Source organism: Rhipicephalus microplus, chromosome 1 (assembly GCF_043290135.1).
Source record: "Rhipicephalus microplus isolate Deutch F79 chromosome 1, USDA_Rmic, whole genome shotgun sequence".
Taxonomy (NCBI): domain Eukaryota; kingdom Metazoa; phylum Arthropoda; class Arachnida; order Ixodida; family Ixodidae; genus Rhipicephalus; species Rhipicephalus microplus.
This window is the reverse complement of record NC_134700.1, coordinates 287,247,365-287,260,758: the sequence shown is the minus strand read 5'-3', so window position 1 is coordinate 287,260,758 and position 13,394 is coordinate 287,247,365. Positions and strand designations below refer to the sequence as shown.

The 13,394-nt window shown below is 44.6% G+C and overlaps 1 protein-coding gene across 1 annotated transcript in view; it reads right to left on the bottom strand.

Moving 5' to 3' along the window:
• Ih (hyperpolarization activated cyclic nucleotide gated potassium channel Ih) overlaps positions 1–13,394 on the bottom strand; it is a 325,658-nt gene that overhangs the window by 127,922 nt on the left and 184,342 nt on the right. The gene's annotated exons all lie outside the window — the stretch shown is intronic.

The window sequence follows — 13,394 nt, the reverse complement described above, 5'->3', positions numbered from 1 at the left end:
CTAGTATACTATCACTGGTCGTGCGCTTAATCACAGGCGTAATTGCAAGCTTAAGTCCTTCTTTCTTTTTATATTCTTTCCCTCCCATGTCTCCCTTCCCCGTGTAGGGTAGTGAACCGTGTGCAACATGGGTCATCTCCCTACTTTTCCTTTGCTTTTCTCTCGATTTCTCAAGGCTCGTTCACATCTGCCACAGCAGCAGGTGTGAACGAGATACATAGCATGTTTCACTACAATTATTACGTGTTATTTCAATTACAAATTTTCTTTGCACACATATATAGTGCACAAATTTTCTTTGCAGAGATATTGCCAAGCTGCCATGCACGATATGACGGAAGTGCTGCAGAATCGTGTGGTTACTGCAGAGCTTCACTCAAGTACAGACGCAGTTTCACATGATTTCTTTATCGACATGGCAGCGGCATACTGACCCAAACCGACTAGGTATGGAGGTGGAAACGTTGTAGGCCCGTGTGTTCAGATTTGGGTGCACGTTAAAGAATCCCAAGTGGTCGAAATTTTCTTAGCCCTCCACTACGACATCTCTCATAAACATATGGTGGTTTGGGGACGTTGAACCCCACATATAAATCAAACCGACTAGGTACACGTCCTCATCCGTGCCTTGCTCCTCTGTGAACCACGACATCGCACTGTTTTTGTTTAGCTTTTGCGCGACATAGTGCGCATGATTTTTTTTTTCTTCCTTGCAGCTTATCCGCGTTTCCATTCCGCTATTCGCGCCTATAAATGTACTCTATCGAAAAGAGGTGCGTCAGAACCCCCGAAGGCTCGACAATCGTGTCGGCGTGCTGCCGCGTGCATATATCCTACAATTATGCTTTACACTGTTGAGTTAAATGCACGCTTTGAAGCTTCGAGCTGCCGAGACGAAATGAAAGCGAGCTGCGCTCAAGGTTCAATAAAAAATGTTTAAAAATTTTGCTCACAAACCATGATAAATTATTACAAACTAGCTGGACTGTTAGCCTACGTTGGCTATAGTGGCCGGTCCATATCGGAGTACACAGATCCATAACAGATTCGTAGCAGCAGCGACACCTGCTGTACCGCATGAAAACTATTCGCTTTTTATGCCTGCCCCGGCCAAACTTGTCCTCAGGCCATAAAGCTATGAAAGCCTTATTACGTTTTTTTTTGGTGCATGGAGAACTGGTCTTAAAGACAGACTAAGCAGAGTCGTATACTCTTTTACTTTATTTTTACTTCATTTTTTGTTCTTTTGCTCACCTTTTTTTATAACTGGTCTTTTTTGTACTCTTTTGTATTCTCCTTCTCCTAGCACAGGGTGGCTGGCCGGTCTAAATACTGGCCAACCTTTCTGTTTTTCCGCTTGTTTATTCCTTCCTTCAGGGCTTCGCCTTTTCATCGATGAGCTCCTCTACTGAGGGGGTTGTTGTTGTTGTTGTTGACACGTCTTTATTCACATTTTATGCCCCTTGAGGGCTGCGGTGAATGTAGGGGGAGAGACGGGATTAAATTAAAAAAACCAAAACAAAAATAAAAAGGGGCCACAAAAAATGCAGTCCTAATGAGCGTCTTGCCAGTTGACGTTCTTGCTGTCACGCCCAATACGGAGCCTGGTGCCAACGGATGGAGCTTTAGGAGTAAGGGGGCGGTTTTGAAGCCGCGAAATGGATGCCGTTTTTGTAAAAAAAACACTGAAGAGGTGGCGCTGGTTATCCAAGATTAAATTCCAATCAATCAATCAATTAATCAATAAATATATCTATATATCAATATTATTTAGTCAATTTTGAAAGAAAAAACAGGAGCAGGGAATAAAAGCTGTTTTTCGAGAGCTTATAGAGTCCCCGTGGCCATATTAGGTGGGCTTAGGGTCACAAAAAGACAATTACTTATAAAATGTCAATAAACAAAAATAATAAAGAAAATAGGCAATTATGAACAACTTGCCGATCACTTCACCAATCGCCTCGAAAAAGTTCGGCACGTATGAACGCAAAGCGTACATTGCGACTTTATGTAACTCACGCTAATGGCAATTCAGTCAAGCAACCGGAATATTACAGTGATATAGGAATGCGGACCGCTGAAAACTTTTGTTTTTTTTAAATAGAGAAAACTGCTATGAGATCACAACATGGGTCGCGTGTACCGTAGTTGTCCGCCGCCGCCTGTGTCCGTAACCGCTATCGCACAAAATGATAAATATATATAAGTAAAAAACACCAGAGACACAATGGAGTTCGAACCAGGTTTCTTTGGTTCGAATCTCTCCTTTGCAAACTCCTTTGGAAACTGATAATAAGCAGGCTTCATGTCGGCAAAGGAATAACATTAATGTGTGTTACAAAGCGCTTTATAACAGCTAAGGAACAGCCGGGCATCGCACAATGCGAATTGTGGAACGAGTGGGTCGTCCAATAGTAAAACTTGTTACAATAGCGCTAGGCACAACTCTTCATCGTCCTCAGCCACAGCATCGAAAATCGCACAGAGTTCCTTGCTAGTGTGTAGCGGGTACCATGCTTCTCCGAAGAATGACGAAGGATGGCAAGGTGAACCTATAGACTACACAAAAAATATCATCGCGTATGGCGTAGTGTGCACCCTGCAATAGTGCGGGTAGCAGTTACCCAAAAAGTGTCTAAAAAGGCTCTGAAACAACGCTCTTTCAGCTTTAGCTCTGACTGTGCTGGGCGTTCCGCAAAGGCCTGGCGTTTTTTTTTTCTTTCAGCCTTTTATCTGACAATTTTTGAAATTTTTACCACCCTCAGTTTCTATTTACGCCACAATTTGTCATCTTTCTTTTTACGTTACATAGTGTTTAAATGTCTTTATTCAATGATTTTCATGCGTTTCTCCTCACAATCGACAGTGTGGCTAATCACCTTCGTCGGTGTGAGCTAGTTTCCCTTCGGCGACAAAGCAAAAGAAAGCAGTTGCACTGCTACCATTTGCTTTACCAGAATGGTGCTAGATTACTCTAGTGCTGATTGGGTGTTCTAGTTGTTTCCAACGAGAGTTGTTCGTTTAAGTGAAATCTCCTGTTCACGTGATGCATCTGAATGCCCCACTGCTTGACGTGTGTGAAGGCGTTTACAAGTAAATATTGTACTTTCCGAAAAATAAATGCAGTAAATGTCACCGACGTCGAACTGAAACAACGCATGGGAAATATTTCATTCAGATAACTAGTTTAAAAGAAGGTCCTATTCGTGCAATGTCACGTAAGTGCCGCATGTATAGTAGAGATAAACTGAAAACTAAAATGAAAAAAAAAATAAAAGTATGGCTTCGCCGTTCTATAACATTTGGGAGAAGGCATCAAGAACCCTGCGACTTTACAAGGAAAACATGCACCCAGAAAGAAAACCTTACGGTTGCAATTGGTGTTACAGAAATTGTCTCGCGTTTGGAAACCGCACACAATTGACGTTTGCACGCTTCGCCACAAATTAAGTGCCGTGTTTTCGGTCGATTACACAAACACTGGAACAACCAGCTGCTAGACTATCTGTGAAGTTCATAGCCCCCGTAATATAAAGAGTGAAGGAAACCCTCGCGTATGCATTGGAGTCGTTGTCTTTTCTCAAACCAGAGACGATAACAACGAGAAAAAAAAGAAGATATCGATCAGACTCAAGCTGTTTCTGGCTTGCGCCGAGGGAGACTGAAATCGAAATTGTCTAGACGTGCGAACGTTGCGTTTTCATGTGCCTGGCGTTCAATAAAGGCTAAAATGAGTCCGGTCGGCTGCGAGGCGTCCAGTTTTGCTGTCACAAACGCGCACGCTCGTCACTTCGAAAGCTTTTGCCAAGTGCCTCGCTACTAACTTCGCCTCTGAGGTGAAACATGCCCCCCCCCCCCCCCCCCCCCCCTGTGTACGTGGCCGTACGGTCACCGCTTGTGCTTTAAAAGGTCTGACCACACCCATCCTCTCCGCAGGGAGTGGACATGACGCCGCGTCAGAAAGCTCCGCGCTGACGCGCTTCAACGAGTGCGTGTGGTCCGGCCTTAAGAGCACCAATATTTGTATCGGTGTATCAGGCCTTGTACAGGTATATCGCATCTCTTTGTTTCTTCTCTCTTTGTACGTATTCGTTCATATTGGGAAACGAAAGCTCGCCTGAACTTTTCCCATGCGTGCACAGTGCCATCTTCACTTCTCTTTAGCGCCCCTGATGGCCAATTCACTCACTCCCTCACTCACTCACTCACGCATTCACCCGCTCCACTCACTCACTCCACTCACTCATTCACGCGCAACACTCACTCACTCACTCCACTCACTCACTTCACTCACCCATTCACTCACTCACTCACTGACCCCACTCACTTTCACTCACTCTCTCATTCATTCACTCACTCATTCACTCACTCACTCGCTCCACTCAATCACTTACTCAATCACTCACTGACTCGACTCACTCTTACTCACTCACCCACTCACTCTCTCATTCACTCACTCACTCATTTACTCACTCACTCACTCCACTCAATCACTCGCTCTACTCACTCACTTGCGAGCTCGGTTAGTAGAGATTATTATAAATATACTTTTTAAGATAACAAATTAGCACTTGTCTTAAACTGGGACACGGGCCCTTTATGAAAGTGCAGAAAGTAAGAATTTGACAATTAGATGCGGCTAACGTCTTTATTGTAATGTCCGTACGAAACACATTACGAGTACCCCGCGCACGCCGCCGCTGTGGAACCGCCTCTGCAAGTGTATAGTTGTTAAAAGAAACGTACTTAAACCGCACTTGAGAACAAAGCGCTTGTGGCGATTTCGACTGCCGAGCGCTGCGATAAACCTGCCATGCCACAGCTCGTAGAATTAGCGCACCAACCGATGCCGACGAGTAACAACGTTAGATCGAGAACTCTTCCTTTAATTTACGTCGGCACACAAGTGCTGCATTTAACTACCGCTGAGCTAGCAATTAGAGACGCGTGAAGTTTTAGGAAGGAAAAAAAATAAAGTCCTCAAGGCTGAGTAATTTTTATATTATCAATATTGCTGATGAAAACCGTCGCACGATCAAGTCTGGGCTTAAAATTCCTCGAGTTTTCAATAACTACAACTACAAAATGCTCAGTTCCAGTAGGAAGTGAGAACCGAGTTACTGAGTGAGCATGGTTAAATATAGTTTGCTGCTGGCGAAGGGGCAATCATAATGTTTTCGATTTCGCAATACAATTCTGCAGATTTTTTTTTTTTCGTTGAGAAAGATCGAGCTGTGCACAACGCTTGCTCGCTCGCCAATTCACGCTTACGAAATAAATCAACTGTTGCGGCATTTTTTTTTTCTTTTTGCGGTAATAACACTTGTGTACCTCGTTCTCACCCTGTTTCCGAGAGTTCTCTCAGTACCTGAAATGAATTACGCTCACTTTCATTAGGCGACGTACACGCGAGTGAGCAAAAAAACTTCGGGAAGTGGAGTAAGATATGAAATATGCGTCTTTCCGAGTTATATAGACAATCTCAAATGAATTGTTTGCGCTGCATCGTTCTTCAAAGCGGATCTGGGCATGAAGAATCTCACTTTTTATGCAACTGCCAAGTATGTGTTTAGAATAAGTGCTTAACGATTCAGAGTACTAGGTACTCTACTATGGGAGTGCATCAAGCCGTCCCGTAGGCCTCTTGCGCTGCCTCCTGAACTAACGCACCTAGAATATGCCGAGAATAACTCTGGCGGTAAAATTGCGATTTTCACGTTCGTTAGATCTCAGTAAATAACTGTACCTGTACTTCGGCCAGGCGTGCATCTCTATGTGCATACAAATCTTAGCCCAGGACAAGGACTAGAGTTTAATATATATACTTCAGTTCTCATTCTATTTCTTCATGTGCTCTTTTTTTATGTAAACGGCGTATAAGTAGACAGTATCCTTCAGCCGCAAGGCTTCGACGCGCCCAAAACCAAGCGCGTGTTCTTTCGACAACTTAAGTTATGGCAGTTAAACTAGTTAAGTACCTTGCTTGTGTCATCCCCCACCCCACTCCATAGTATCGTGGTGTCAATGAGTAGTTGAATTCGCTCGGAGCTCTCAATTATCGCCGTATGATAATGTTATGCCTTCTTAGACTATCGCAGGTGTAGTATGTTTGTGTTACTATCGCACGTGTAGTCTGTTTACGTCTTCCGTACTAGTCACGTTCGTAGTGCTTTACTGGTATTTTGTTAACACCAAGACCATCGTCAATTATTTTTCTTAGAAATTTACCGCATCTTGCACTGAAGTTTCTATGCTTAAGAGTAAAGCGCAGCTGATGGGAACTTAGGTAGTCCTGTCTTTTACTGTTTTGTCAAGTGTTGCCTATCTTATTTTTCTGTATTCTTTTATTTCTCTTTTTACAGCAGAAGCTGTTATGAGATCAAAACTTGGGTTACGCGCGGTGCCGTATATAGTTGTCCGCCGCCGCCGCCTCCGGTGTCCGTAACCACTATAGCGAAAAGAAAAAAAGAACCTAGCACCTAGGACACAGTGGGGCTCGAATCAGGCTCAGCTACGCGCCAGCCCAGTGTTCTACCACTGAGCCACGTCGGTGCTTCGGACTGTTCGCGAACTTGCCTTAGGCAGGCTTTATGTTGGGAAAGGAATCGCGTTAATATGAGTAATAAAGTGTTTTAGAATAGCAAAGGAACAACTTGCGAGGCGTCACACGTACAATACGAATAGCGTAACGAGTGGGTCGTCCAATGCTTCAACCCATTACAAAAGCTTGTTTTGTTCACCTATTAACTGTGGCACATACCCACTTCAGGCATAAATCGTCGTCAGCCGCTGCATGAACAATTGGCACGAAATTCCTTGCAAGTGTTTAAGCACACATAACGCTTCTCAGAAGAATGACGAAAAATAGCATAGCGAGTGCGGGTCTACTACCGAGCAATTATTTTTATTTTTAGTGCCGTATCGGGTAGCCAGCAAGTGTGCTTGCAACAGTTATCCAATGAGTGTTCAGAAAAGGCTCTGAAAGGTCGCTTTTCTAGCTTTCGCCGTGTCTGTGCTGCGTCTTCGGCGCAGGCCTGGCGTATTTTTTTCTTTGTTCGTTTGTATTTTCCCATTTCTCTCTCTGCTTTCTTTCTGCCTCGTTCTATCTTCTTACCTCTTTGACTCCCTCTGTCTTTCTCCATTTCTCGTTTGGTTTAACCTTCTTTCTATCCTCATCTGTTTCTTTCTACATTTCTTTCCCTCCATTTCTCTCTTGATCATTCTTTCTATGCCGTGATTTACTCTCTCTCAGCTCTCTATTTCCCCGCTTCCTCTCCATAACATCTCTCATCCTCAATTTTGCTCCCTTTTCCCACCCACTTGTTACATGATGATAAGCAAGGCTACTCTATACTGTGCTAGCGTACTTGGATGTTGAACTGCTTGGACGCGCCCCGCCGCGGTGGTCTAGTGACCAAGATACTCGGCTGCTGACCCGCAGGTCGCGGGATTGAATCCCGACTGCGGCTGCTGCATTTCAAATGGAGGCGGAAATGCTGTAGGCCCGTGTGCTCAGTTTTGGGTGCACGTTAAAGAATCCCAGGTGGTCGACATTTCCGGAGTCCTCCACTATACGGCGTCTCTCATAACCAAATGGTAGTTTTGGGACGTTAAACCCCACATATCAATCAATTGTTTGGACTCACGCCCTCGGATGGAGGGTAGGCGAGTTCGAACACCGTATTCTCAAGAATTTTTTTTACCAAGAATTTTTTTTATTATTATTTCTGCTTCTCTCTTGGCGCTCGTTTTCTCACCCATCAGAATCATTAGAGGTCACACCGGAGAAATCGGCGCCCGTGTTTCGGGAGTGAAGACGAGCAAGAGGATGAAAGAGATGATGGCGAAAGCGCGCCGTTTCCATGGTGATCATCATTTGTGTTTTCGACAGATAATTTACGCTGAACTCAACCAGCGTTGCTGTTCAAAGCTGTGAAAACGTTTATGCTTCTTACAACGTCGTTTACGTGCCTGGCTATGTAACTAGTACAACTTGACTTGCGTCATTTCAATACGGCGTCCAAAGAAACGCGAATAAAAAGGTGCCAAAAAAAATGAACGAGTTTTACAAACTCTTATTTGTGTGACCGCACGACGAGCGTGAAACCATAATACAGCGCGTAATACGCTTGTCAACCATCGGAGCGCCGGACTGAACGATGCTTCGAACCCGATGCATGCGCCGCCGCGAGCTGTGTTTTCATCCTCCATTTCACTCTAACGGCGTTTCTCCCTGTACGGCCGCACGCACCCACATCAAAGGCCGCTTTCCCTTGAATTCATTAGGATACTTTGAGGCGGACCATTTAGGCAGAACACGAGGACTCGGCTGGAGCACGGACCTCGTTCGACGACCTAGCGCGCGCAATCTCCCTTCCTCAGCGCACCCCTCTCCCTTCACGTACCGCGCTCTTGCATACCGGTGCACGTAACGACCTTTGGCTCGATCGTCCTTTCGTTAGTTGGCAGCCCCGATGCGATGTAGGCGAGCACTTTCCTATTTGCCGTTGGTCGTCGCAAAGCCTATATGCGCTGCAGTGTTTGAGAGTCTGGCTGCATGCGTGGAGATCGTAAACTATAGCCGTGCAGCTTGGAGGGTGGCTTCAGTCGCAACCCGGCGATCCCTCTACCTCCTTAGTGATCTAGTCCCGTTTGTTTGTTTCTTTATTTTCAACCCGCTCCTCCTGACCCGTTTGCCAGTGAGGAGCAGCGAGTGATTTGCGAGCTCCGCTAAACACGCCTCTCGCAAGCAGCGAAACTAGGAATGCGCTAGCCTTTCCCGAAAACGAGACAATGTCGTCGCTCGGTTAGTGCACGAAGCACTTTGTCCAGCACTTCTCGAGATCATGTCGATTTTTACATGCGAAAAAAAAAAATCGAAGCTCTTTAAAACCGGGTATCCAAAAGAGCCAGACGTTCACAAAAGATGGAGGTTGCAACAGACGAATATATTGAAATGGGGTCGTCACTGGAGGCTTTGTTTCGAATGGTTGTGGTCTGATCTTCAAGGAAGTTGCTAAGCTCAGTGCATGCATGTGCACGCTTCGGACACTCCAATCATACGACACCTACGTGCAATAACGGATGCATGTTATTTCCCTGAAGAAACAGGAGCGACTTTTCGAAAGGTATAGGTCGGCTCTAGCGACACCTGCCTGCGGAAAAACACTAATTTCTTCAAAACTGAATGAAACGGGAACTTCTTGAAAAAGTGGTTTCCGTGATTGTACGTGTTCCCCATGCACGTGCATTATTAGTTCCAGTAGATTACAAAAGCGCTGCACGGAACTGTCGGAGTGGAACTTTCCAGTACTCGAAAGTTCGCCCGCCGTGTTTCATGTAAGTGCGCGAGCGCGCGTGTAGGAGCATATCCGTCTCCGACCCTCCGCTGTGCCGTGAACGTTCTCGAAGAGCTCATTAAACAGCGAGCACTCAGACAGTTCGTCTTCTCTGCGCTTGTCGACCGGTGTTCGTTTCTTCATTATTTCGACCCTGCGTGTTCATCTAACATTTTTGGGCTTTCGGTTCGAAGTGCCACCGATTTCTACGCGAGCCACGCAGTGTTCGAGTATGACGACCCGTGCTGACCCCTCCGGTGAATCCACGAGGACTCTTCGGAAACTCGCTGCCTCTGCTTCAGCTCCTTGCATTTGTGTCACTCTATTTTCTGTTATAAAACTACCATAAGTGGTGTCCCGAGGTCCTACCGATGCTCTGGTTTCCATGGCGACTCGAATAGCTGCTGTGGACGTTAGCTTTAATGCCGTCGGGTATGGTCCACTAATCACCGGCGTTTTGTTTTCGCATTATCACTAGTGGAGTAATGAAGATTATCGTGAGTTGTTCTTTCACCTGCCTATAGGAGACAACACTTTTGCCTAGCAGGCTGGAGTATATTGTCGCTCAGGCTAACTTCTCTGCCTTCTTTTTTTTTCGTTTTTGTAAATAAAAATCTGTCTCTGTGCAGCTTTATCTCATTTTCTACAATCGGTCGCTTGCTTTTTCATTCAAAAGAGTGTACCGTTGTAATGCGTGGCCTTTTCATCGACATCGTGCATGGTAACCTGCAGACATTCAGATTCACCACGAAGAAAAGAAAAAGTGGCCTTTGTATAAATGTATGTACCGCTAAATATCCCCGATCAATCTTGATTACCAGGAGAACAAAGCGACGAACGAACTAATAATGCAGAAAAATAAACAATGGAACCGAAATGCAGTTGTTATGTTACGCCAGCAAAGGTCTCTTGAAGCTAATCGATCTTCGTTGAGCTACGTGATGAAGTCACAGCTCGCAGTTACTGTTCGTGCCATCAAAGAACGTTAAAACATTTTAAAGACACCAATCTGTCGATTTTAAAAGGGTGATAGGCGTTTGCTGAAACTTTTTAGACGAAGCTTTCATGTTTGAATTTATGTTGGACGCAAAGTATACGACAGTCAGGAAGCTACATAAACCTTAATTTACGGTACAAGCACAGCTCCATGCGAATGAGTTCGCCCGGCGAAATAACATCTTTCCTAGCAGAATAGTATTCACTCACATTATCAGGCCTTCGATTATTATCGAGGCAACCGCCCTAATCTCATTGGTATCGATTACGTCTTTGTTGGGCATACTCTTCGTGTGATGTCTTCTAGATGGCGTGCTTAAGGAATTGTTTACATCTATGGAAAGTTCTACTTATCCTGTAGTGTTAACATACATTCACGGAGGATCAGCATTTTGGCTATAGCGAAATAGCAAACAGTCCTACCTTTAACTATAGTCAAGTACGGTCTACCGTTTTCGATCACACCATTGTATCACCTTTCTTTGTTCGAGACCGGTATGTAACGAAGGCCTTGGTGGCCTACACGTTTAGCGAAGCTCAAAAGCGTTTTGATTGCTGCGGTGAAAAACACCACGTTGCTGCTCCGTAAACCTTTACGACTTCGTATCGCTTCAAGGCGTCTCGATGCTCAGTAGGCCGCAGAGTGTTCACAAAGGCTCCTTTGTTTCCACTCACGCCCGAAGTGGCGCAGAGCCGCCGGCTCAAACAAGCATCTGTGACGTTTTTGAAAAGGCGTGTGAGGCTGCGAACACATGGCAGACAGACCAGACCATTCGCGGTGGTTATTTTGAGGCACCGATGACCGACCATTGCTGAATACGTGCTGGTTTTAGTCAGCCCCGGAGCAAAATCTTAAGCAACGGGCCGAGTATATGTTTTCAGTGGGCGAACCAAATAAATAAATAAATAAATAAATAAATAAATAAATAAATAAATAAATAAATAAATAAATAAATAAATAAATAAATAAATAAATAAATAAATAAAAACTCTTAATTTCCAACGACACGAAACCATTATGAGCAGTGATGTTCAGACCTACAGAGCGTCATGTGCATTGATAACTACTGAACTTCAGCATTGCAGACACAAAAATACAGGACGCCGACCGACCAAGAGAGTGTCAAAAATGTAATAAAGGACGTTTCGGCTTCCACACGGAAGCTTTGTTCACTCTAACCAATGGTTGGCCATACGCCTGGCGTAGATGAATGAAGTCAAGAATCGGACGACATCTCGTCTGGTCGGGAGTGGCACTGTAGACATAAAAAAGAGTGAACAAAAAGAGAGTGAACAAGGCTCCCGTGTGGAAGTCGAAACGTCCTCTAGTACATTTTTGACACTCTCTTGGTCAGCGTACTGTCTTTTTATGTCTACAATGCCATTATTTCCCGACCAGATGAGATTTCGTCCAATCCTCGACTTCTTTTACTAAACTTGCAGCCTTACTATCAGCTTCATGACAACTCGCGTTTCTTCTCACTTCTACTCGGGACATTCTCGAACGCACTAGCGTTTACATGCCAGGTATATATTTATTGATCAGAGGGAAAGGTGTGCCCTGACCTCCCACCCACAAACTGTTGCAGAAAAAGTTTCTGATAAAAATATCAGCTCTTTCAATGAAAAAATGTTCTTACTAGATTGCAGCCACTGTTTAAAGGCCCGAGATCACAAAAGACCAAGTAGACCATCCATTAAGCGAGACATGATAATGTTGAAGAGAATGGCCGATGAAATAGTGAGTCGGCTCGTTCATACTGAGCTCTATAGCGGCGATTCGAGCCGGAGTAAGTTCGAGTGAGTGATATTATGGCGAGTTTTTGAGTCTGAGTGAGTCCGGCTGAAATAAAAAAAGAAAAACAGCTTACTGACTGCGAGTTCAAGTTAGTCCGTTCGAGGAAATTTTTTGGGAGTCCGAGTCGGAGTGAGCTCCAGGGGTAAAATATATTCTATGAAAGACTCTGAGTGATCTCCACATTTTTGTTTGCCGACCTATGCAAGTGGTACACGCCACGATGGCTCAATGGATACGTTGCACTGCTACAACTACTTTGCAGCGGGTTGGACCATACTGGCCACGTCGGCTAGTATAGTCGAAGAACTAGCTTGCTGAAGAACTAGCTTTTGGTGTTCAGACGGTCTGAGATGTTGCGGAGACACCCTGTAAACGACGCGCCATGTAACAATGTCGCTCTTTTGCCAAATAAAGCCAGATGTTTTAGTTAACGGCTTCATTTAGATAGTTGCCAGTTTGGTTATACGTGCGAATGCTATTCAGCCGCAAAATTATTTTTTTATTGTTTCTTTCATTGTCGCGTAATATCCGAAAAAGAAATAGTCGAAGCCACTTGTTGAGATATTTTAATTAGCAGTAATACAAGGGAAAGAAAACGAAAGCGATTCAATCGATAGTTTGCTCAAATCCACATATATTCGTTAAACTATAATAACCGCCTCAACCTGAACACCCTTCATTTCATATGCACGTTCAAATCGCTCTGTCGGCGTGAGTTCACAGGGAAATGGTAAATGATATAAAAATTAAAATAAAGGCGAATGAGCGGTTCAGCGAACTATATTCTTGGCGTTCAGACGTTCCTATAGTAAGAAGCGCTTGCTGCTGAAGGTTTGCGAAAGGATTTTCAGACGCGGGTTCGTCAAGACATCATTAGGGCTTGTTTGACGTCCAAATGAATGTCCCTTTAAAGTGTACCCCCCCCCCCCCCCTCCCGCCTTTTTTTTTCTATCGCTGTTTAAGCCGCCACTGTAAATCGTGCACACGCATAATGACTCGGTGCGGCGTTGAATGTGCCCATATTTGTAGAAACGGTAATGGGAACGTATTCACGTCCACGTTTCCCGCTGTTCAAGAGCCTACGTCGGTTAGAGCCTAACGACTCACTGTCTTCAAATGGTTGTCTGCACCCTAATAATCTCCTTTGACAGGAGTTCGAATAAAGTCTTTCCAAACGTTTATATCAGTGCGTATAGGAAGGCGCTTGCATATTACCTTTATTACTTATTTCTTTTAAGGGAGCTTTCCTCACGCAGTGATGT